Consider the following 25,899-nt stretch of genomic DNA (forward strand, 5'->3'; position numbering starts at 1 on the left):
ACTAATTATTTTCCATTGTGTCTTATTTTTAGTGTTTGTCCTATGACCGAACCTTGGCAGACTGACATGCAGTCGGGATATATAGCACAGAACTCCCAAGAGCATTTAAATCCATACCACGATACTGAAGAGCTGAAAACAAAAGTCAATGACACAGGTGATTCCAGGAATCACCCCAATCACTGAGGGGGGCAGATACCAATATTTTAAAACAATTATGAATTGCAAATTAAAATAAGTAAATCCTCTATGAAAATCTGCCATTAGAAAGAAGAGGGGAAGTAACAGCATTTCTTAAGTTTTCTTACTTTTCACCTTGAAATGTTTTCTAATCATTTCATTAACAGCAGCCAATATTTCTTAAAACTGCATGCACCTACATAAGCTGCTGCAGATGCTTAAAATCCAATGACTTTTTCAATAGTATATACGGTCACACATGTGAGGGTTATTGTTTGTTTCGCAGCCAGTGAAATTAAATTGGCTTTAGATGCTAAAATATCAACAAGGAGGGTGGGAAATAGCTGATGACTTCCAGAGGGAACAATGAGCCACTCACCAAAAATCTACTGAAAGTCACATCCATCACAGTAATATGTGCTGTAATGAAAAAATATACTTAGCAGTTAAAGAGATTTTCAGGTAGAAAAGTAATTGACCAGATTTCACCTTGTAGCCTAATCCTACTATGTCTTGGATTACTTACTTGTTCACCTTAGCCTGGCATCCTAAAGCTGCATCACCCCTTTGGACTACAAATCTGCTTCTGACAGAACACCAGTAGTCTCTGCATAAGTATGTGAAAAAATAGTACTAATTAAACACTATAGCAATGTGTCATTCACTCAGAGGTTCCTCACGCCCAGGTGTGAAGCATACACAAAGCACAAGTATACATTAATATACCTACATATAAAGACTCCATGGGTCTTAAACCATGCTAGATTAGCGTACTTCACCCCTTAAAAAAGCCTGCTGCTAATATAAGTCAACTAGGACGATACAGATTCCAGGACGAAGGCTGTTGCAGCTCATGTATCCATGCAGGATGCCCACTACAAAGAGCAATACAGAATACCGAGTAGAGTATGAACATCAGCAGCTAAATTTAGAGAGTAAAAACATCATCTGTTGCATACTGATTAGACTGAAACACTATCAAGGCAATAGATGAAAGCAACCTGCAGAAAGATGGATTCAGAGGTGTGTACTGAAAACTAAAAATAGCACATATCATAACAAATATATATGGCTATATGTGAAAGCATTTTTCTTTATATTAATGAGGAGTTACTCCAGAATCCTGCTCTGTAGATTTAGAGACTAAATCTGCTTTGGAATCTAATGCAGAAATTAGATGTGGTAGAGATGGGCCTTTCCGATTCAAGACTTCAAAGGGATATGTTAGCCTACATTTTTAGCATAAGAATACCAGAGAGACCTTCCTCTAGTCAAGAGTCAAGCCTGAGAAAGCCTTGCTGTACTTTGTCACATCGTTCTATTACCCACAAAATGACAGAAGCCCTCCTGCCAACTTTATCTTCATGTGGTAATTCCCTTGAACAGGGAATTTTTTTCCATTATTTATTTCTGCGAATTTTAACTTATCTCGTGAAGAGTGAACACATTAGGCCAGAAATTAGAACTGCAAATATAAAAGTCATTTAATCTCCATGATAAATAGAATGTTCAAAGAAAGGTTTCAATGTTTCCTCTACCCTTATAAAAAAACCCACACAAAAACCAACCGCCAACAAAAAAACAAATCCCACAACTAAAGCTATAATCAATACTTTGCCTTTCTTCATCAGAACTAGCAAATGTAATTCCTGCGCATATGAAGATTTAAGTGGTGTAAATTCCATATGGGCTTGCACATTCCCATCTAACTAGCAAAGGGCATGATCATTACTCTTCCCCATACAGGTGGGCTATAATCTTCCCAGAGCAGCTATAAGACACCTTACATCCCTCCTGTACTCCAAACTCCAGTGTTCTGAATTGCCTTGATTTACCCAAGTATCACAAGTTAAATTTAACATAGCACTTTCTACCAAGGACAGTAGGTACACAGCACAATTCATCACCATGAGAAACAGAAACAGCTAAGGTAGTGGATGAATACCAGATACTATCTCAGCAACAGTTTAAACAAGTAAATACAAATGAAGAGTATAACATTATGTATGCCTATACAAAAAAGCTAAAAAATATGTTTGCAAATAATTAAACACCCTACACACTGCACGTTTTTCCAGTGTAGTTTGCCAAGAAGAAAACCTTTCATTTGCTTATACAGCAGCCAGTACAACACAAAATAAACCGACACCTGCTGCAGCGGACGCGCATCAAGAAGCCTCGCCTCACCCTCCCCCCCCCCCGGCACCAGTACCCGGCCGCATTTAACACGCCTTCCCCACCCGCCGCTCCCCGTCCCGCCCGCTCCCGCCGCCCTCTCAGGGCCACGCACCGGCCCGTCTCGACGCGGCCGCGGGCCCCCGGCACACTCACCCGCAGGCCGGGCCCGCCCGGGGAGCGCCGCCACCACCCCGCACACACGTGCGCAGCCGCCGCTGCCCTTTCCCGCGGCGCGGGCAGCGCGGGAGCGGTAGCGGGAGCCAGGGCCCCGCCTCCGGCACCATGACGTCACCGCTCCGGCCGCGCACCTGATCCCCGGGCAGGTCGGGCCTTAAAGGGGCAGCGGCGGGGCTGGGGCGGTGAGGCCGCTGCCTCCACAACCACCACGGGGAAGGCGGCTGGCCAGCAGTGGGCAGCAACGAAGATGGCCGCGCTCAGGTAACAACACTCGGAGCCCGTCGGCTCGGGTTGGAAGCACAGGGTCATGTGTGCGCTGCCCGAGGCCTTTCAACACCTGTCCTCCACCTGTTGGAAACGCGAAGTGACCCTTCGGCTGCACCCTGCCCTCAGCGCCACGGCCTCTCACTCCAGCGCTGCCGGACCCCTGCTGCCCTCCTCCCCGGCAACAGTTATCTCGGGGGTGCTGCCTATATAAATAATTCGGGTAAGCAAACCACTCTCCTGGTGGCCTTTCTCAGCATACTTCATTTCCCGTTCTTTTCGCAGCTCTTTTCTTTAAGGCGGCCCATGGCCACGAAAGGATGCACCTCTGACACGCTTGCTATCCACAAATCCAAACCACAGCAGTTCTTAAGCACCTGAAGGCCACAACTTTCCTCTTTCACCCCAAAAACACAGTGCCTATTTGCCCATGGGGGAAGGGAGGCTTGCCTGTTCTCAGGAGCATGTACAGAGCCAGACAGTGAAAAACAACTACTATTACTTTAGACACTGTATTTCTACCAGAAGAAACCACCCAACTTAATATGGCAGAAAACTGATAACCAGTTAGTTTGTACCATCAAGGTCTGGTAAATGAGACCCACTCAAAATGTAACTGGGACCAATCAAACCAATATCACTATCCTCTTCCCTAATCAAAATCAATTGTCCTCTTACCCTGCTCAGTGATCCTCTCTGCTAAGGAAATGTGCTGGAGGACAAGAGACCTTTAAATCAGTATCTGCACCACTTCCACTCAGCTGGGCAAATAACATTAAATGTGGAAGAGAGAAGAATTAAATGGAAGCTACAAATACTAAAATTTCCTATTCAAGAAGCAAATTTGAATAGAAACACGGTAGTTCCTATACTGTGTCATCCTTCCTATTTATATCTAATCCATACAGAAAACATTGTACTGCCATATACCCAGTCATGAAAATACATCAGCCTCACTTAAACCTCATGGAGGTTGCTGGGAATTCTCAAGCTGCAGCCATGCAGACACTTTTTTTATTTCGTTCACTACTGGTAGCAGAAAGTCACCAGCCTTAATTGCCATGTCCTCCAACTTTCAGGTCAACTTCATGCAAATCGATTCATCTCTGCTCCAGTTCCTCATCTGTAAAATATCGACAAGTGATACTTACTTTCCCAATACTATCTATGCTCTCAGTGATCGTTCTTACTTTTAGATATCAAAGATGAAATCATAATAGAGGAAGGTGTCACTCATTGTCCAACTAATATCATAAAGGTTTTACTTAACCTTCTACAGGTATTTCCAAACAGTTATTTGATTCTGCAAAAGTCCTTTTAATTTGGTTTCATACATGGGTTCCACCATCAATTATACCAGCACTCATCAAAAACAGTGTTGGCCTTTAGAAGTGCAGGAGTCAGAGCAGAAGATGAAAGACAGCATTCTGGTTTGCATACAGAAACAGGCTGAGTTATGCTTTAACACAATTTATTATAGCCTCATATACAAAATTTTACTTCTTGCTTTGGCAATAAGGAAAATACTATAAAAGATACATTTATTAAAATACCTGAATTAGAGTCAACTCTCATTTTCCCCTACAGAGATTATTCCTTTTTTCTTTCCCTGACATTTTTAGGCATTTATATATCTAAAAACATTTTCTTCATGTTTGGACCCTTATGAGAATTTTTCCTCATTTTCTGAGTACTTCTAAGATCTGTGTTTCTGCTTTACACCTAAGATTACTGTACTAAATAATCAGGACTATCTTTCAGAAAATGGTGAATGTGATATGGCATGTTTTCTAAAAAGGAATTTCACATTCGTATGAATCTCAAACTGCATGTGAACAGAAGCTATATGACATTACGTTATTTAAGTACTTTCAAAAAATGGTTTTAGAGCAATCAATTAAATTTATATTGATGGTAAGCACCAATGCTAAACACTTACATAAGTAGGGGATCTCATCCTCTCAGCTCTCTAGGCTATTACTGAAACATTAAAAGATAAAGTTTCTTGCTTTTTTCATCTTTTATTCTAAGCTGAGAAACAGTGTGGAACAATCAAAACAACTATATCTACACTATAATTAAAAAAAACCACTTATTGTCAAAAGCTAGGTTGTCAGTTCATTAGTGCTAGTTTCAATTCAGCATCTCATTTGCTAAAATTTTAGTGTCAAATAAGCTGTGAGATTTTATTTTAAAGTATATTTAGAACAGATTATCTTAATTATTGATAGTATTAAATCTGGAATTTAAATACACTCAAATACACTTTTCCCTCAATAAAAATAATTATAATAATTTTTAAATGTCACATTAAAAAAAAAAAAATCCCTGGGCTGATTGTTACTGTGTTGGGTTTGCATGGCAAGGTTTTGGTAGCAGGGGAGGGGCTGCAGGGGTGGCTTCTGTGAGAAGCTGCTAGAAGCTCCCCCTGTGTCTGATAGAGCCAATGCCAGCCGGCCCCAAGACGGACCCGCCGCTGGCCAAGGCCAAGCCAATCAGTGCCTCTGTGATAACTTATTTAAGAAGAAGAAAAACACTTAGAGAGAGAGAGAGCTTTTGTAGCCAGAGAGAGGAGCGAGAAGATGTAAGAAACTCTGCAGACACCAAGGTCAGTGCAGATGGAGGGGGAGGAGGTGCTCCAGGCACCAGAGCAGAGATCCCCCTGCAGCCCGTGGTGAAGACCATGGTGAAGCAGGCTGTCCCCCTGCAGCCCATGGAGGAAGGGTGAGGGGGTGTAGAGATTCCACCTGCAGCCCGTGGAGGACCCCACGCCAGAGCAGGTGGAGGCACCCGAAGGAGGCTTTGGCCCCGTGGGAAGCCCACACTGGAGCAAGTTCCTGGCAGGACCTGTGGACCCGTGGAAAGAGGAGCCCACGCCGGAGCAGGTTTTCTGGCAGGACTTGTGACCTCGTGGGGGACCCATGCTGGAGCAGTCTGCTCCTGAAGGTCTGCACCCTGTGGGAGAGACTCACGTTGGACAAGTTAGTGGAGGACTGTGTCCTATGGGAGGGACTCCACGTTGGAGCAGGGGTATGATGAGAGGAGTCCTCCCCCTGAGGATGAAGAAGCAGCAGAAACACCGTGTGATGAACTGACTGTAACCCCCATTCCCCGTCCCCCTGTGCTGCTGAGGGGGGAGGAGGTTGAAGCTGGGAGTGAAGTTGAGCCTGGGAAGATGGGAGGGGTGGGGGGAGGTGGTTTAAGATTTGATTTTATTTCTCATTCCTCTACTCTGTTTTGCTTGGTAATAAATTAGATGAATTTCCTCTCTAAGTTCAGTCTAGTTTGCTTGTGATGATAATTAGTGAGTGATCTCTCCCTGTCCTTATCTCGACCCACAAGCTTTTTGTTACACTTTTTCTCCCCTGTCTAGTGAATGAGGGGAGTGATAGAGCAGCTCTGGTGGGCACCTGGCCCCCAGCCAGGGTCAGCCCACCACAGTTACCCATCCTGTTTTGTGCCCCTTTGATCACTGAGCTCCCACCCTTACAGAGAGGGCTGGGCAACTTCAGTTGGAACCTGGAAGTCGGCTCTTCACAGCTGACAGATCGACTATTGTCTGTAGCATGTTTGCAGCGCTATTGCTCATCCAGACTATTGTGTTGCCTTCCTGTTGCCTTCCCCTAGAATCAACTATTAAATTAAACCAACGTATTTACACATATTAGCATCCAACATAGCTATCCACTGGCAACGTTGAATATTCAAGACTTAATAATTAAAATTACAGCTCAGTTCTGTTTTGCACAGTGAAATCAAAACAAAATCACTTCTAAACTTTATTTTATGTAAAGACCACTGGATTTTTTCCAAATCTCAGTAGCCTAAATAAATTCAGTGTCCTTTTAGTAGCCTAAATTAATCCAGTATCATTTAAAAGCACTTAGCTACCAACATAAGAGAAACTTCATTTACTTCTGTTGCAAGGACATAGTTCAAACTCCACAGTGAAAGTGGTGTATCTGTCTCATAGTCCATGTTTAGGCACACGAAGACTAACACAGTAGTACAGTTTAGCATGGTGGTCTGTGCTCAAGCAGAAAGCATTAGAGAATTAGAAGTATCTCAAAATTTACACAGGACTGACTCGTTAGCCCTCATTTTACGCATCAGTCACCTATAATATTTTCAAACAACAATGATCTTACAATAAAGATGAGCCACATCCCATTTTGGAAGCGTATCAGTACCCAGTCCTGTGTTAAGAATGGACCTTCCTCCACTCCCTTCAGAACTGAAACCTACTACTCAAACTTTGGACTTTTTGAGACATCACTAAATTGCATGTTTGGATTGTAATTCTGCTAACAGAGTCTTCATAGCACCACACTTTAACTTACACCTATAAATAAAGCTTCTATTATGTATCTTGATGTTGTCATTCTACAAAGAGACAAATACCAGGTACTTTGAAAGGACATCAAAACAGCCTAATCAAGTATTCCATGGTGAGATGCATCCTTCCTCTAAAGAATAAAGCAAGGCAAAAGTAACTTTTGTTGGTCAAGAGTAAGTTAATTATCTTCATTAAGCCAAGCACAGAAAGTACAACATGATGCACCATAAACAGTAAGACAGGTGGTCTGTGCTTCCTCAGCACATTTTTCAAGTGCAGCTAAGCAAAGTGGAAGTTCAGTTCCATGAAAAACTGAATTATTTAAGGCATACACGTTCCATCTCCTTAAGAAAAAACAAAGCCATGAGTTTTCTGATCTACCTATGGCTTTCAAAAAACAAAGGGTAAAATACAACATGAAATTATCCATTGACCAACAGCCCTCTGCTGCTGTAGATTTCATTGCTACCCAGCCCCACAGGAGAAAAGCAGCTCTATCGCCCTAACCTGGAGGACTGGCATGAGCTCAGCACTCGGCTTGGCAGTGTCGCAGCACTCCCAAACCCCAGGCGTTCTCAACTAGATCATTTGAATTGCACCAAATGCTGGTTTTGCCTTGTATACTCAGAAGCATCACTACCACTTAGTTGATGAGGTTGCAACATCTTGCAACTTCTATACTATGGTGTGTCTTCATTACACATTCCTCCTACATAGTAGTCTCATCCTTCCAATTCCAGTGGCACATGCTATTGGCATTCTCTCAGAAACTTAGCATTTTTGGCATATTTTTCAAAGATTATTTTATCACTGAGTATTCATCAGCAATAAACTGTGTTACTTTGCATTCCACTACACTAAGGGTCCTCCTATTTATTCCAAATTTCTATATCACCTGCTAAATTCATACTGCTAGCTCTAAATTTTCTATGTAAAAGCAAAGATTTCTGGTTCTGATGGTTAAAAAGAATACCATTTGAATATGACCACACCCTAAACAACCACAAACCTGTGAGTTCTCCCACATTAGGGGACTGGAGCATCTCTTGTATGAGGAAAGGCTGAGAGAACTGGGTCTGTTTAGACTGGAGAAGAGAAGACTGAGAGGGGATCTCATCAATGCTTATAAATATCTAAAAGGCAGATATCAAGAAGATGGGGCCAAACTCTTTTCAGTGGTGCCTAATGACAGGACAATGGGCAAACTGGAACACAGGAAGTTCCATCAGAACATGAGAAAAAACTTCTTTGCTCTGAGGATGACAGAGCACTGGAACAGGTCACTCAGAGAGGTTGTGGAGTCTCCTTCTCTGGAGATATTCAAAACCCAACTGGACGCGATCCTGTGCAACCTGCTCTAGGTGATCCTGCTTTAGCAGGGGGGCTGGACTAGATGATCTCCAGAGGTACCTTCCAACCCCTACCATTCTGTGATGTGTTTGTCTGGAAATTTGAAAGCTAATGATCAACATTTAAATAACCAATGACAGCAATAACTTCCCTTGCTCATAATATGAACACGACCATCCAGTTAGAAAAACAAGGTACGTGATGAAGGAAAAACATTAGAATTTGCAGAATTTAGCTCAAATTCACTGTGGGATGGAGAAACAAAATAGTGGGATAGGAACAACCAGTGATCTATCAGAAGAGAGAGGAGTTCAAATCATCCCCTCATATCCAAACCAATAACAAACATGTCTTTCAAATGACCGTTATCCTTTCTGTGATTTGAAAAAAACCAAACCTCCACCTCTTAAAAGCTCCAGAATGTTTCCTTGAAGGATGTTAGACCCCTGAAGTTTCCACATCAGACATTTGCCCTGCGTTTAAAGGCTGCTCACCAACTCTCATCCAGCTGTCAGAACTTCCAGGTTCCCTCACATCCCATCTCAAAATGCCAAAGTAGTAATAAATAAATAATTTTTTAAAGTAAAGAAAAAAAGGCAAAAAATGTAAGTTTGAAGCAGCTCACAATAAATTATTAGAAAGAAGGAATACTGAAATGTTGGGATTTCCTTTACATTTACTTAAAGAAAAGGCCTCATTAAAAAGTGCTTGAAGCTGTGACAAATTCCACTCTCAAACGCAGAATTCAGGTTTGGCTGGCTACACTGTACACAGGTTGTTGGCTTTGACTCATGCAATCACTTATTTCTCTTTGAGAAAATAGAAACTAGAATTGCTAAGCAAGGTAATTTCCAACTGCGATGATTAAAGATGTGTGTTCTAGGGTATAACAATGCAAATAGAGACTCAAAGTATGCTAACAACACATGTTACAGCCCTAGGTAACTGAGGCTGCACTCATTTCTCTGTGGAGAAATACACAATGGAAATTGAGAAAGATTTTATAAACAAAACAATTACCTACAGTACAGTCCTTGTTTTACTATGATAATAATATGTTGAGTACCCAAAGTGCTGGACTGACAACTGAATTCATTATGAAAATGAGAAAGAAATAAAAGTTGACTATTGACAGACTTGTCAAGGGCATAAAGTAGGAAAAGTGAGGTGAAAATATTGCATGGTATGCCTAGTACTTATGTAGTGAGGTACCAACAAAAACAAAATGCAGGCTACTGAGTTAGCAGACATTAGAAGTGGAAGGACCAGCAATAGGGAGGCTGCTGCATCATCTTTTTTATATAGTGGATACTGTCTCAGGGTACATTGTCTCCATGTACAAACCGTTCATTTTTTTAATCAGTAACATTCCAAAAAGCCTATATATACTGTTCATCAGTTTTAAATATTGTTATTATTCAAAATATAGCTAAATAATGAAGATGCCTTATGAGAAACAGCAGTCAATTATCTCAGGAATTGGTCCTTTGTTCCTGGTCTGAGACCTCATCTGCATTTTTTGCAGATTGTCTTGCCCTACCTCTCATTGATGGGCCTTACACTTGACAACTCCCTACCTTCTTGAAATAGCCTACTACATACGCACACACACAAAATTATGCCTTCCAGTTCAATTTTGGGGGCTTGCATGTTCCCCCCCCGCCCCGTTCAAATTATTTCAGTCTTTCGTATTATCAGGCCCCATTTTCTAGACCTCAAATTATTTGATTATTCTTCTCCCAGCCTCTGTTCATTTGAGCTGTATTTTTGTAGGGCATTTGCCCTAACCAGATGCAATACTTCAACCGAGGACTTACCCGTAGATTTAAAAAAAAAAAAAAAAAAAAAAAAAAAAAAAAGATTGTTCTGTATGTTTTACATCCTATACTCATTTTTATCCCTCCTGATATAACATTTGCCCTTTTACAATGTCAGGAATTCTGGAGAATTGTCACCTAATTACTTGTTCCCTACCCTGAAATATTTATGTATTTCATTATTTCTGTTAAGTGTAGAACTTCAATCTGTCTCTACTTATCCCCTAAGATTTTCTCAATTTTCTCAAAATAATTTTCTGCTCAAACTTTTGTCCTATGTATATGTATTCCCTCCAAGTTTTGGGGGCATTTTTAGTGAATCAATTTTGTAATTACAATCTCTAGTCTATCATCAAGGTCATTAATGAAAAGATTGAAGTGAAGCAGAATGAGTGCAGACCCAACAGAGCGTGGCGGATCCACATTCAATACAACCATTTCATTTTGACAGACAATCATTAATAACCTCCCACTAGGCAGAGTCATCCAACAACTCTTGCTCCTACTCTACAATAGTTTCTTTCAGGCCACGTTTCTTCACTTGTTTGTAAGATTATTGCATGAAACAGTGCCAAAGAACTAACATGAAAATATTAACATTCACACTTTTCTGTCAATTCACAGGCCTTATTGTTATGTTACAGAAGAAAATTAAACTCGCATAACTATTTACTCTTCCTAAATTTGTGGTGATTGTGACTCATGTTCTTGTCGTCTCCCGGAGGCTTATACTTTGTGCAAGAATTTGTTCAAAATGTGGAAGACAAGAGGAATAGTCTATAATTTCCTGGCTCCCTTCCCTCCACCTCTCCTTTTCAAGTCTTCCCACATCTCAAATAGCAGCTAGTGGTACTGAGATAGCTTTGGTCATTTTTTTTTTTCTTTAACATGTCAAAGGATGAATTTCATCAGATCCAGACTAATAACCTGCCCAAGTACTGAGAAGTATGCAAAAGGCTTCCTTGCCATCCATCTTATACATCCTCTGTGCTTTTTATTTCCTTTTTGTGTTAACTGCTGCTCACTTATACTCCTCTTTTGCTAACGTTTTGCATTTTCATAGTACTTATTTCAAGTACATCTTACAAAATTGTGCTGCCTATCAAAAACTGCACAGTACAGAGCCATTGATATATTAGCAGCTAGAAGCAGAGAGCGGTGAGAGCAGCTCAGTGGGCAGCAGTGCTCCAGTGGTGCCCGCAGGCTGTGCAGCCCTCCCGGAAAGGTCAAGGCAAGGCCTTGGGAGAAGGAAGGGGTGCTTCTAAACGTGGCTGTTTCTAGTTCAACGGCAATACTGAGGTGATCTGCAATAAGACAGTAACACAAACAGAACTGGAGCTCTGCAATCCAGACTTGCAATCACACCAGCTAGGGAAGACCAATTAGCAGATCGTTTGCAGCATATTAGCGTCGCTTCTGTGTCAGTTATGAAGTCTGTCTCTGTACAGCCAGATAGGCAGATAGAGCTGGATTGGATGGGGGGGGGGGGGGTGTGGGGGGGTGTGTGTGCGTAATTTGTTCACATACTCATGCACATATACTGAATAAGGGATAAAACACGGGATTAAGCCTGACACAGACGATCCTGCAGATACTCCAGCTCTCACAGTGTACTTGCTCTGACAGCACAGTGCACAAAACCAGCAACCCTTCTGTACATTCCTACATTGTTGCACCACTGCATTTAGCAATGTTATTTGCTGTCATTGCCCAAAATTAAACTACATAATAATAGACTCTTGTTATAGTACATGCGTATGTGGCAGTTTAAGATATAAATGTTTGATTTCATTATTTTAAAATAGCAACAAAGAACAGGAAGAAAAAAGTTTAAAGACATCAGCAGCTCTAGTGCAGCTCTGCTGGTTTTTGCCAGATAATTAATACCTAAGTTTCCTTAAGTGTATTGTAGGGTATTTGCCATGCACCCAAATTGTATATTTCCTTTTCACAGGAATTATACAATGATTACACAAAACTGAAAACTGTTCATTATCTTCTGTGTACACTAAGCATACTCATAGCCTTCTAGCTCGTCTCTTTATTGAAAAAATTAATCATGCCATAAATACTAGAGACCAAAAGAAGTAGGATACTGTAATACAATTGTAAATAAAAATGGATAGTTTGGATGCAAAGTATCTTTAAAATTAATTAGTTCCCCTAAGATTATCCAAAATTGATCTGACACGTATAATTTTATGACAATATATATAGCAGAGCAAAATCTAACAAGTTCAAAATTAGAAGAAAAAGAATTAAAATACTACTTGTGTAGGTTAAGATGGTAAATTAATACTTAGCTTTTGGCAAGTATCTGACTTTATCTAATTAATAGTACAAGAAGTTTTTGAAGAAAAAAAAAAATTACCATTCCAGACATACCTTGCTTTGTCCACTACAGAAGGAGACGGCTAAAACACTGATTTATCATGACTTAACAAGATACTGACCACCAGCTGAACTGCATTAACTGACTAATGCACTTCTAGTCCAATTACCCTGAGAAGCAAAACATGTTAGTATAAACCACTAGTGAATTAACTATATATACTCAAGGGAAAAGCTCAGACAATATACGAACAAAAGAAAATTTACGTTGCAACTGCTCAGTCACTAATTCACAGCTTACCACGTTTCTCCTTATGAGGCAAAGTAATTTACAAGGACAAATATTCAGGCTTCAACCCGTGGGATTGGGTGGGGGAGAGAGGGGGGAGCGTTGTGTTTGTCTCCTTTTTGCTATGGACACACTTTGAAAGAGATTAATATTTTGGGAAGTAGTAAGAATGTTACAAATGTTACTGGTTTTTTTTATTGATCCTCTTAGCAATATTGAACATTAATACTAATCACTATTTGATAGCATTTTACTGGCTAATTTGAAGTGGGTTTGCATTCAGTATATTCTGAGACATTAAACAACTGTGTTTGATTTTCTTTTACATGAAGTAGATTAATTACTACAGCTCCCATAACTATCATTTCAACTCAGAGCTCAAGAACTTAATGTGTACAGGAAAATTAACATGGTGGAGGCATACCTTGCAGACAAGATTTGCACTGCTGCTTCATCTATCACAGCTATTTCCATCGATACAAAAAAATGACAATGCAGGCTCCTAATATTACCTCTAAACTTGGAAATAAGAAAGACCTCTGTCATATCTAGTTCACTATCTGCTACATGATTAGCTTCTCTGCTTTATTCAGAGCCACAGTGGAATTCAATCCAAATACATATTTAGTTTAACTCTCTAACAGAATTTGAATGGTTAGTATAGTCTGTATTCACAATGCTTGTTTACACTTAGTTTTAGCTACAAGCTCAGTTGCATCCTGTCTATGTGGTCTTCAGGACCCATAACGAGAAATAATTACCACTGATTAACCTATGTCCAAAGAAAGACTGAACTATGCAGGTGAGCTTCTGAATTAAATCTAATTTCTCTCTCCTGTGTATAGATAAGGCCAACCATATCCTGGGCTGCATCAAAAGAAGTGTGGTCAGCAAGTCGAGGGAGGGGATTCTGCTCCTCTACTCCGCTCTGGTGAGACGCTATCTGGAGTCACCTTTCCTGGAGCACAGGAAAGACATGGACCTGTTGAAGTGGGTCCAGAGGAGGGCCACAAAAATGATCAGAGAGATGGAGCACCTCTCCTATGAAAGAGGGCTGAGAGAGTTGGGGGTTGTTCAGCCCGGAGAAGGAAAGGCTCAGAGGAGACCTTATTGTAGCCTTCAGTACTTAAAGGGGGGCCTAGAAGAAAGATGGGGACAAACCTCTTAGCAGGGCCTGTTGTGACAGGACAAGGGGTAATGGTTTTAAACTAAAGGTAGATTTAGACTAGATATAAGGAAGATTTTTTTTTTTTTTTTTTTTTTTTTACAGTGAGAGTGGTGAAACAGTGGCAGTGGTTGCCCCAGAGGGGTGGTAGATGCCCCATCCCTGGAAACATTCAAGGTCAGGTTGGACAGGGCTCTGAGCAACCTGATCTAGTTGAAGATGTTCCTGCTCACTGCAGGGGGGTTGGACTACACAGCCTTTAAAAGGTCCCTTCCAACCCAAACCATTCTATGATTTTATGATATGCACACAAGTTACATTAGCAAAATCATCTCCTAACTCATAAGAATTCATTGTAATGTAGTTTCATTATGTCATTTTGCATATCCTCCAAGAATTTTCACCCCCCAGCCCCCTACCCCTCCAGGAAGAAGTTAACAGATTTTAGAACTATTTCTGTATGAAGACAGCTCAAGATCTTTTTCCTCATCTCACTGAACTCGGGATGTGACAGCGCTGGAACAGCCAAACACCCAAATTCTAATACCAATTCTAATCTAACATCCTCCTACAGGCCAAGCCTCTGCGCCCATCCATTTTGGCTACTTATGATACCATGCCAAAGTAAATTTGTTGAAATCTCTGGACTGAAAGACTCAAAACAGAATTCTGGTTAAAACAAAACAAAAACCCCAAAACAACAAACCAAAAGATGAAAAACAGGCTGAGAACTGAGTTCACTTAGATTAATTTGGAATTTCAAACAGTGAAAGGAATACTGCCTGCTTACATACCAAAGACAAGAAATAAAAAGAAATAAATCATCAGCCCTGTGCTTGTCAGAGGAAGCCATGTTTCTGGACATCTATCACAACAAGCAAGGGAGTGGTGCCATATAAAGCAGCTGACCCTCATTCCAACACATTCAAGCCTGGGTAACAGTTACATACAATTTGACAGGGAAAGCTGAAATGGATGCTGATGTAATAAATACACAGTGGAAACTAATGCTGTAGTGGCCCAGTTCTCAATTCCTCTAAAATTTTAAGTGCTCACCTCTTCCATAGTATCAACCCCCACCCACAGACACTATTTGAATGGATAAGCTAAACCTAAAGACATTATCCAAGCAAAAAAATTGTGCATATTCCTTTCTTAAGTATTTACCAATAAACTGAGCCTGCCAGCCTGCTCTCATTTATATTTACTTCTGCTTTGATGGGTCAACGGTTTTGCAACTTAAAAATTGGCTACCTTGAAACTGCAAAGTTTAAAATTATTACATTTAAAAAAATTAGATCATGTCCATAGCTCCATTTAAAAACAAGCTTATATTTTACTGAGTACACAGAACTTTTGCCAACATTATTACTTCTGCACAGATGTTTGTTATCCTTGCTTAATTGGGCACAGCAAGAATTAATCTAGAGCCAGGGCAAAGACAGAAGAAGTTAGACAACATACTGTCTCACTAAAAACACCTTCCACAAGCAACCTAGAAAGCTGTACAATTGCATAGAACGCAGTGGGAACGTTAAACACAAATATACTGCTAGCAAGGACTAACCTCCCCCACAAAGAGCAAAGCTGCAGTCAGACACTTTGGATAAAAGCACTAAAAATTTGTGTGTATCAAGGACTGTAGACCACATGGTCCTGTACACAGACTTCACTGAGATCTTCCTGGGGAACACAAAATTAACAAGTATTATATGCATACATCCATTGTGCTTCTAAAGCTTGAATCTCATACACAATTCCTGCCACCACATCCCTGAAATATGAACCACAAAAGATACAGCAAAAGAAGACAAGAAGAGTAGATAGAAAGGGAACAAGGGGACCTCAATAGAGGTCTTACATTACAAGTAATTATGCATCATTTCACAATATTATAATCTGGAAAGCAAAGATATTATGAAGTAACAGGTTTAAACACAAATATAAAGATATTTACTATACATCACGTAAATTGCAGAATTCCCAACCACAGAACATTGTCTATGTCAAAATAGAATTTGATTGAAAAAGACTAGACTTATTAATGGCGGACAGGTCAATCAGAGGCAATTACAGATTACTATCTAGATCCAGATCAGGATACCTCTAAACTACTGACAGTTGGAAAGATGAAAGATAAAACACAAACAAAGGAAAACGCATCTTAGACATGCCTTGTTTTTTCATAATCTTTCTCTACACATTTTCTTTAGGCCACAGTTGACACTGCTTGACCAATAGAAATTACGTAACCCTAGCCAAAAGCCCTTCCAAAAAAACCCAAAACAAATAATAACCACCCCCTTCAGCAAACAAAAAGGCCACATAACAAAAATACAACACCAAACAAATAAAAAGCCATAAAAACAAAGATGACTAATTACCAATTGATTGTTGGGGACAAAGAATAAGTTGACTTGAAGAACAAATTTTAAATGAGGCAACCAGAGAAGGGCACCTTCTTTTATTAACCATTCTGCCTGTCGTCAACTACCAGTCTACTAACACAGAAAGACAATAAAGGAGGTATGATATTGAGTCCAAATACACGAACCCTGGTAGCAACAGGTATAAGTCTAAATTAAAAGAATGACCACCTACAACCCTGGCATAAAACTGAGGGCAAGGAGGAGAGAACCCCATAAAGCTGAAAAACTAAGTGATTCTGGGGAGCAACTAATGAAAATAATGGGGTGAAAAAAGCACTCAGAAATGTAAAATTCCTGACCTGGAGGAGAATGCTAAACAGAGCACCCCCTTACTGATTACCACCAGAGTAAAAAATTGGGCTAAGCAGATTTTTCAGTCTAACTTAGCATGGTAGCTCTCATGTTTTTCACTGAGAAGGCCAGGAAGGCTGAATGTGAAGAGCAAACTCAGTACTAAAGCTTGCAAATGTTTGAAACCAAAACACCAGACTCAAGTTCTTCTATATTTTCCTCTGTATTTTTCTTCTTCTTACTGCAAAGGATCCAAAAAAGCTGAGTAAGCGAGCGATGTCATTGTACTTTATAAAAGAGGCAGATCTTGCACAAAGTGTAAACATGTAAGTAATTGGGAAAAACTGATGTACCTTGTATAATAGATATGGTTGCTTTGTATTAGTATATCTTGCAAATTTACACTATTTTGAAATGCATGCTAATACTTTGCCTAGCAATTCTACCTGATTATCTTTTTTTTCCTATTAGACAGAGTTATATTTCTCATCAAAACATAACTAAATATGCAGTCATATGACATATAACTTATGTCATTCATAACACAAAGCTTGAAGTGCTGGCATCCTGGCTGCATCCAGAAATCTGGAGGTACTACCAGCAAACATATTTTCCTGTTCTTCAATTCAATGGGAATAAAAGACTCAAAAGGCTGAAATTTAAACAGCATAAGAAAACAAGACTGATTCCAGCTGTATAAAAGTCTGTATTTCCAATCTGGGGTTGCTGCCTAAGGCGGCAACAGCCACTGAGGATACAGATATTCTATCCTGGGAGAAACTTCTGTCTGCAAGAGAGGTTACTCCAATTGTGGAAGCAGAAGAACAGACATCATTGAAAAGATGACAAATGCTGTTCTACGTTATCCTAATCTAAATTCCAAATAATTTCTGCAGTACCAGTATACATTATGAAAATTTTTCTTCTGTTGCACTAGGATTTTATCAATGACTAAAGAATCTCCAAAGCAATTTTCCCTTGAAACTACACAAAGATGCCGGTATTTCCTCCGGGAAGATAGGTTTCTTTAGAAAAATGTCAAATGGATTTTTGGCAGTGATACAGTTTTCTTATTCCAACTTCCAATTTTCAATACCATGGTTTCAAAGATCTCAATCTGACAACAGGGCAAGATGATAAACAAGTTGTGACATTAAGTCCAAGTAAGCTTAGAGGAAGGCACGGGATTTGGCATTGCATTTCCCAAGGAACACACAGATGACAGGCTAACACATGCTTCCCCCTCTGCCCCCAAATTCAGAAATCAAAACATTTAAATGAATGCTATTGAGGCAGAATAATATAGTTTTCCCTCTCTAAAGTCATTTAGATAATTATAGTCTGCAAATAGTGCTGAACACTTGAAGGAACTATTAAGTAGACTTTGCAGGTGTGTCATTTTGTAAAGCCCAGCCAGAAAAAAAAAATAAAAAATTGACACATACACCTGTTTGATCATTAGCTTTTCCAGGAAGTTCCTACTAATATAGAAAGTTACAAGTGTCCATGTTTCAAAAGCCAGAATTCAAGTGATTAGCTTTGTCTAGACCGGTATGTGTAGCGCTCTGTTAGTAGTAGTATGTTTTTGCAAGATCAATAATAAAAGCCTCTGTGAAAGCTGATTGGAAAACCACAAAGAATGGTTTTCCAGAAGCACATGGACAGAAAATAAAGCCTCCAGAGAGTAATCAAAGTCCTATATATCAGCTACTGTTGCGAACATACTTTATGTTCAATGAGTATATCGTGCTACTATTTCTTTTCCTTCTGAGGAGGTAAACTGCTTGTGAGATGAAGGATTAAGGACAGCACTATTAAAGACAACTAGTAACTGAGAGCCTTCACATGCTGTCCTGAGCTAGGGCACCTATGGATGATGAGATAAAATCCTGGCTTTCATTAGAAGGGACTGAGGGTTTATCACCCCTCCAAAGATGAAGAGGTTTTCCACAACCTCTTTAAAGCAGACCAGAGCTGGCCTTCACCAGTCCTTGACAGACTCAACATCACCATCACTGCTTCTCTTTAATGTGATAAGCTATTTCTGTTGACTGATAATATTAAGTAAGCAGCTAAGGCAACTTCTCCCCACTCCGACAAAGAAAACAAACAACTTAAAAATGCCACACTAGCCAAACAGGTTAATACTCATAAAAAAGGGGAGAATGGCAGACCCTTCATTTCATTTGACATCACCTTCCTCTGTATTCAGTAGTTGCTGGGTTTTTTTGGTTTGGTTGTTTGGGGTTTTTTTAAGAACAAAGAATGTTGGCAGAATTAAAACTGCATGACTACACACCTAAATAATGGGAATAGGCAGAGGAAGAAAAATTCAAACATTAATTTATGTGCTAAAATTCTATTTATTGCCTACAGTCATCGTGGGGGAGGACAGATATAAGATCATTGTGGGGGCAAGTGAGAGGCAAGCTATTTCTTGAATTGCTTTTCAGTTGTTACCAACTGTGTGCAGTCCAAAACAAGCAGCTGGATCTCACTTTGGTATTCACACTAGAAAGCAGCTACGTCATAAAACGTAATTTGGCAAACCGGAATGGCCACGCAGAACAGAACACCACTACGCAGCACCAGCAGCTCTGCTGCGGCAATCCGGCCCTGAACCTGGAGCTCTCCTTAAAAATACATAAATGGAAATCAAGTATTTGATCTTTCTCCAACACCAAGGAATAACAAAGAAATGTAAAATAGGTATTTAAAACAAAACTGACCAGTTTCATCAAGAAAATATTACTACTAAATAGAGAAATTTCTTCCTCCCCACTCTAACTTTAAGCAGGTATTAACCTCTTCATAAAACTATATTAATTATACTATAGAGGCATAAATTATGATAGTTTCTATATTTTTTCCTTTCTCATGACATAACTCCGAGACTGAAGACAAAAGGATTTTTTTATACAGTCTCAAAAAAAATCTCCTGAAGAGATTTTTTTTTTAAACCTAAATGCGTCCTTTCTTCTAAAAGACTGAGAAGTAACTGACAATGCTATTCTTTTAAAAACATTTATACAGTTCAGTCTGCTTAACAGCTGATTGCAATTAAACAAAATTTATTTTTGGCCTCTTTCTGTCTTTATCAATAACAAAAAAAAAACCTCACAAGAAAAAAAAGAAACAAAATAAGTTTAGTTGAAGCAACAAGCTCAGCAACACGCACGTTGTACAGTGCCTTGGTGACTTCCTGCTTAAAAGCCATCCTAAAGTTATCTGGTAGGTCTGAGTTTTGTCTCAGTTTTATTAGGAGAAAAGAGTGTGCTGGCTCCCTTGCTCTAATTCTTCCTGTGTGCATCATATCTAAGTTATGCTACATCCCACCAACAGCTACAATTTGTTCTGAATATTTTGTCATATGTGTCAGAATTCTCTATTTCTTGTACAAAAATTAATGTTTGCTTAGTCAAGTTCCTCCATAATTTATTAAAATTTAGAACATAGAATTTCGTAGTTTGGTTAAGTTCTCTTAGGAAAATGGCTTGATCTATGCTAAATCTTCACAGAAATATGCTTCAAAGCAGGAGTTAATCTGTCCACAGCCTCAGCCACTTCTCAGGACAGTTGGACAGCAATTTCTTTGCACTCCTTTTCTTCCTAGGCTGGTGCCTCTAATTCTTCAGTCTCATGTGATGCCATTCTTACTGAAGGAATTTACTGAGCACTCCAAATGATCAGCTCATGCAGTTAAGAACAAAGAATCCTGAAGAAGTGGAGTGTGATCAACAAGTAAATGAGAATAACAGAATAACTGATGCTAGAAAGAAGAGGTCTCTAGTCTAACCTTATGCTGAAATCATGACCAAGAGGTCAGATCAGGTTGCTCAGGCTTTATCCAGTTGGGTCTTCAAATCCTCTAAGGATGGAGATTGTACAGCCTCTCACTCAAATGCATGACAGTCCTAAAGGAGGGGAGGAAAAAAAAAAATAAAAAAAATAAAAAAAATCTTCCTTACAACCAGCTGAAACCTCTCTTGTTTTAATTTATGTCCATAAATTCATGACATACTTGATATCCTTCCAGATGAAAGTTCCTACTTCTTATTTATGAGTGATTTTGACAGGCCAAATGAGGACATTAGTATGACTGGACAAATGAAGCCATTATTGTGTCCTATATAAAACAGAGACCTATTGGTACTTCCGTATCAGTTCAATAGGCTGGCATCATATAAAAGTAATGAAAATTTAGTATGTAGAAAACAAGGAATTGCCACTGAAAGTTCTCAGAGTTCACCTCAAGAAAACAATTTCCATTGTTTTATTGAAGTAAATATCAAAATTTGAGTGTTATTAATACTGAAGGCCATTCACAATTACACACAAGATTAATATCATAATTCATGCACATCTTTAGATAATAATAGGGGTCCCAGCATTTAGCATTCATGTCATTACTCAAATTCATTCCAAACAAGCTGGAATAAGAAAAGGAAGGGAAGCCCATGAACAACGTGGAATATTGTTGCACTTTTTTTTATTGATACCATCAAAACAAAGTGGGATGGTAGAGACATGAAAGAAGCACTACGGCTAGCATAACTATTTTCAGACCTGCCAGAGACAGCTAAATTTGAAGTAAAACAATACTAAAACAAATTAGTATTTAACGTTTTCTGCTGTAAAAATCCAAATTAAAAAAAATATGCAAAGATGTTTAAAGAGTTTAGGATTAAATAGAAATCTTATTTTAGGCTTTGGATTCCTGTTCAAACAATTTTACATATTATTTTTATTTACTATGCATACATGAGATAAAATATCTCAAAGGTTAAAATTTATTGATAAATGACATATCAATCCTAACCTCTGTACAAACAGTACATATACTCCTTATCCGAGGAAAAAAGCAATATAACTTTGTAATTGATACTTGAAGTAATATTTTTCACAGCAAAATTAAGTTACTCAGTTGGGCACGACACTGAATGGTCATGCATTTTGCACCTTTTCTCTCCCAAAACCTCACATATTCCTCTGCAGAATAATCCTGAAAAAATAAGATCTTGTTAGTACTGCTGCTTCTGCCTAGAAACGTTCCCAGAGCTACACAGTCAGAAAAAGAAACTTCAACTCGAAACTGTCACTTTTTATCCTTAACCTTGAGAAGCTCTCTGTTCTGGTAGAGATGGCAAGACTCTATCATTTTCTGTCTGTGAACACTGGCAGTTCCTACCAGAGCAAGAATCGAATACAGTGGAATTGCCCAGGTGCCTTTCCAGGCTGCAACTGTGGTAATAGACAAACAGGCAGAGTAGAACCCATCACAAGCAAAAAGTGAACAGAGAAAAACAAAATGGAGAAGTGGTAAAAAGCTCAACTTATGTGATAATTATACTGCTGAATATGACTGCTATAATTATTAACAGTAAATGGACTAATTGAAGAAATGCATTACTAAATTAATTAAAAGTACCTTTCTATCTCTCCCAAAAAGGAAGAGCCCTTTAAGAAAATACATTTGTACAACACAAGGTGTTTCTTCTCAAAAGATGGCTATTTCCATATCAAATCTATAGTCTTACACCCAGCTATCTAAAAGTAGAAGATAAGATAAATACCTTTTTGCTAACAGTATATTCTCTCCTTGCCCATTGTCTCCTGAAACAATGCATTTTAAGATGTTTAAAATGATGTATTAAAAAGCTTCTGTGAAAAATGCATGGAAGTTGTCTAGCTTCAAGACTTTAAACAAATTAGGAGCACCTTAAAAACAGCACTTTCAATGAAAACTGTTGTTTATCCTGCAGCAGTGCCAAGCTCAAACTGCAGCATTCTTTCCTGGTTCTCTTAGAGAAAAATAAATAAATCTATATTTAAAATCTATCAAGCATCCATAATCAAAGGATCCTGAAGTTTTTGTTGGCAACGCTTTTCTTAACATACTTCAAAAAGCATTTACGTGTATTGTAATAGATGATATCTGGGGAGTTTAAGTAGTGCATGGATTTGTCGTGCGCAACAATGTCCCTAACAGATATCACAAAGAATGCTGCAGTTTACTAATCACAAGTTTTATGAAGCTTTGCTGTCTACTTATTAGCATGCCTCAGGTACAGTAGAATGGAAAAGTTTTAGGGAACAGCAGATTATATAATCAACACTTTTTTTCTTCTTTTTTTTTTTTTTTTCCAAATTTTCCCTCCCTTTCCCCCCCATGACCTATTTTCTTGAATAACACGTAGATATAGTGAGGACATTAACCTGTTTCCATGTCATAGTACAGCTCATGAGATGCATCAGCTGTTGTTTATTGATCCATTTATAAGTTCATTCTACTGGGAATACCAGCTGGAGGATCAGAAAGTCTTTTGCTGTCCTCTGTTTTGTGACATACTTCACTGATTAACTATTTCCCAGAATACATTTATTTTAATATTTTGTGGAAATGCTTACAGAAGAATCCTCCTCTTCAAACAGTCTCCCACATCTGAATCACTCTCACATATTTTTAGCCCATTCATTATTTTCAAAAGTCAAATTTAATAAATCACATACTTTTTTTTTTAATAAAAACATAAGAATTACATGCACCAAACATTACCTACTACAAATACTGATTTACATTTTACTAGGTATTAGAAATAAACAAGCTAGCTGGTCTTCAGTCAAGAGTGTAAAATGCCAAAACAAGTTTCATGCAGATAGAAAAAAAAGAAAAAAGAAAACAAAAAAAAGCTAGTTTCCCCTTGATTCCCTACAGGCTTGTCATATGCAAACTGTTCCTCCCCACACAGTATACAGTGTGTACTTCTGTATAAATTTTGGTGAGGCAAACTGTACCATAAAAAAGAATTCTAAACAAGGCACTAATATGTGATCATTATTTATTACAGATAATCCTACCTGCTTCTGCCTTTAGCATTATTAACCTTTGAACCAGCAATTACTTACTGCTTATTTGCAATGTATATACTCATAAAAACCTACCTTTGTGCCAAGAAGTGTTTATACCATTTTGTAAGCTTGACTGCATTTTAAAAATAGATGTCTACAATAAGCCCACATTCACTGTTCTGATTTAAACAGGATGAGAAACAGCTGAGCTTTAACTGTCTGAATTTTCAGACCTGTAAAAAACGGGAAAGTATTCCAAAAGCCAGGCTTCTAGCCTTCAAATTCAATGACTGCAAGCTTGACCAAATCCTTGCTGCAAATCAATAGTGGCAGAATGTAACGAGCCAGGGCCTATTGAAAAATAATTAAGCAAAAGATCACCAGGGTTCACGTCCTGTCACACTTTTAGAGCCAACCACAATTTAGTGAAGTCCTACCTGCAACATAAAATGGTATCATTTCAGGCTTGGAAAGATGTTCAAAAGAAGGAAACATTCACAATTTAAATCTACGAGTTTTAAAAACCCGATTTCTCTAATCCTAAAAAAAACCCTGAAACAAACAAATAAACCCCACAACAACAAAAAAACCCAAGGATTCAGACATTTTTGCTTTTAATGACAGAACCCCTGGGAAATGAGTGCAGTGCAAGCAAAGGAGTGGGAAAAAATGACAAAACAGATACGGATCACATACTGCATACCAAAATTGCTATGCAAAAAAGGGAAGATATTGCTCTAAGTGGGATGCTCTAACTGAAAAAGGGAGAGAAAACAAATGGGAGCAAGGATATATCAGACAGCATGATCATAAGCCTCATTTCATTAGTAACTAGGCAGCAAATTATTTTTATTGCCTACAGAAGCATCTGACCAAAATCAGTTTTCTTCCAACACTTTTTGAATCAGTTGGCCAGTTTCCAACATTCTAAAATAAAACAATAGAGATCTCAAAAGTAATTCATATTCCTATAGACTACGTGAAAATTGATGGTCAGGTAGAGGAAAAAGACCCAATTTGCACTTTTAGTGCAGAGGAAGTAGGAAAATTCAGCTCTTACATATTTGATTTGGCAGCAGGTCAATCAGTACAGACTATCCACAGCACTGTCCCTTGTTATGGAGGGGAATGGGATTAAGGATTGGAGGAGAATGCATAAGGAGATGAAAAGACAATCCAAATACATCCAAATGTAAACTTTATTATTTTTGCAGCTCACAGAAACTACAACCTGCAGACAGTAACTTGTCTTAATAGCCTTGCAAACTGAGAATAACTTGGAAAACTACTTAAATTTCTTGACCTCCTCCTGTTAAATAGGTTGCCTAGAAACATCTTACCTCAGAATAAATGGCAAAATGGATTATGCGCTCCTGTCTGCGTATTTCAAATATTTTGTTGAATCTATTTTATGAAATCCATGGAAATAATTTTCCATTATACTTTTTACAGCATTGAATACAATGAAGATACTCAATGAAGACCAAATGAAGTAGACACGTAATAACGATAATATACTCTGAAAAGGCTTCCATAGATAAATACAAACCTGGATACAACATGCAGAAGTGTTGGTGAGGTGACTCAGCTCCTAATGATATTTCATTTAAGTTCATTTTCTTAGCAGCAGCCTGAGGTTATTAATAACTCCCAGTATGCTACTTAGAGCTGTGGATTCATTTTCCTGTTAATGGTAGCAATAGGTTCGTCGTTAATGGTCTTAAGATAATGCTGGGTTTTGCCATATGGTTGGATTCGTATGAAGTTTCTAATGAAAAACCAGAGAGTGTAAGAAATTGTAGCTATATATAACTTCAGCATCCTCATGTGCACAGCAGGCAATTGGAATGGCCACTGTTCTAGTATTTACAAGTGCAAATGATGCTCAGTATTTACTCCATGTTCTGTTTAAGAGGGCTACAGGGACTTTAAACAAGAGAACATATGGATAGATCAGAGGATTGGTAATGCAATACTGAGCTTTTCACCTCTAGGTCATTGGTTCAAATCTAAACTAGTCAGTAATGAAGGCAAGCTATTATCATCTGACAGCTCTGGCCTTCACAAATTGATTTGTCAGGCTCAGACCAGTTCCCATCAAACTCAAAATTCACCATTACAATTTGCATTCCTGAAAAAAAAAAACTTCACCCCAGCAAAGTAACAAAAAATTAAACAGATACAGAAGTAGTGTCTTCCTCCTTAGGCAGCATCTCCAGACCAAGACCTAGGGAAAGTGCCAG

At 38.8% G+C, this 25,899-nt stretch overlaps 1 protein-coding gene across 8 annotated transcripts in view; it reads right to left on the minus strand.

Moving 5' to 3' along the window:
• Positions 1–25,899, minus strand: part of USP54 (ubiquitin specific peptidase 54) — a 107,404-nt gene that overhangs the window by 77,302 nt on the left and 4,203 nt on the right. For 6 of the 8 annotated variants that reach the window (XM_054831703.1, XM_054831698.1, XM_054831707.1 and 3 more), the window contains exon 1: positions 2,512–2,630. The exons of 1 other annotated variant lie outside the window; for it this stretch is intronic. The gene's annotated coding sequence lies outside the window, so the exon portion shown is untranslated. Of the gene's footprint in view, positions 1–2,511; positions 2,631–20,603; positions 20,722–25,899 lie in introns of those variants that run through there. One more of the 8 variants, XM_054831700.1, reaches the window with a different exon arrangement.

The sequence above is a fragment of the Grus americana genome, chromosome 7 (genome assembly GCF_028858705.1).
Source record: "Grus americana isolate bGruAme1 chromosome 7, bGruAme1.mat, whole genome shotgun sequence".
NCBI classification, from domain to species: Eukaryota; Metazoa; Chordata; class Aves; order Gruiformes; family Gruidae; genus Grus; species Grus americana.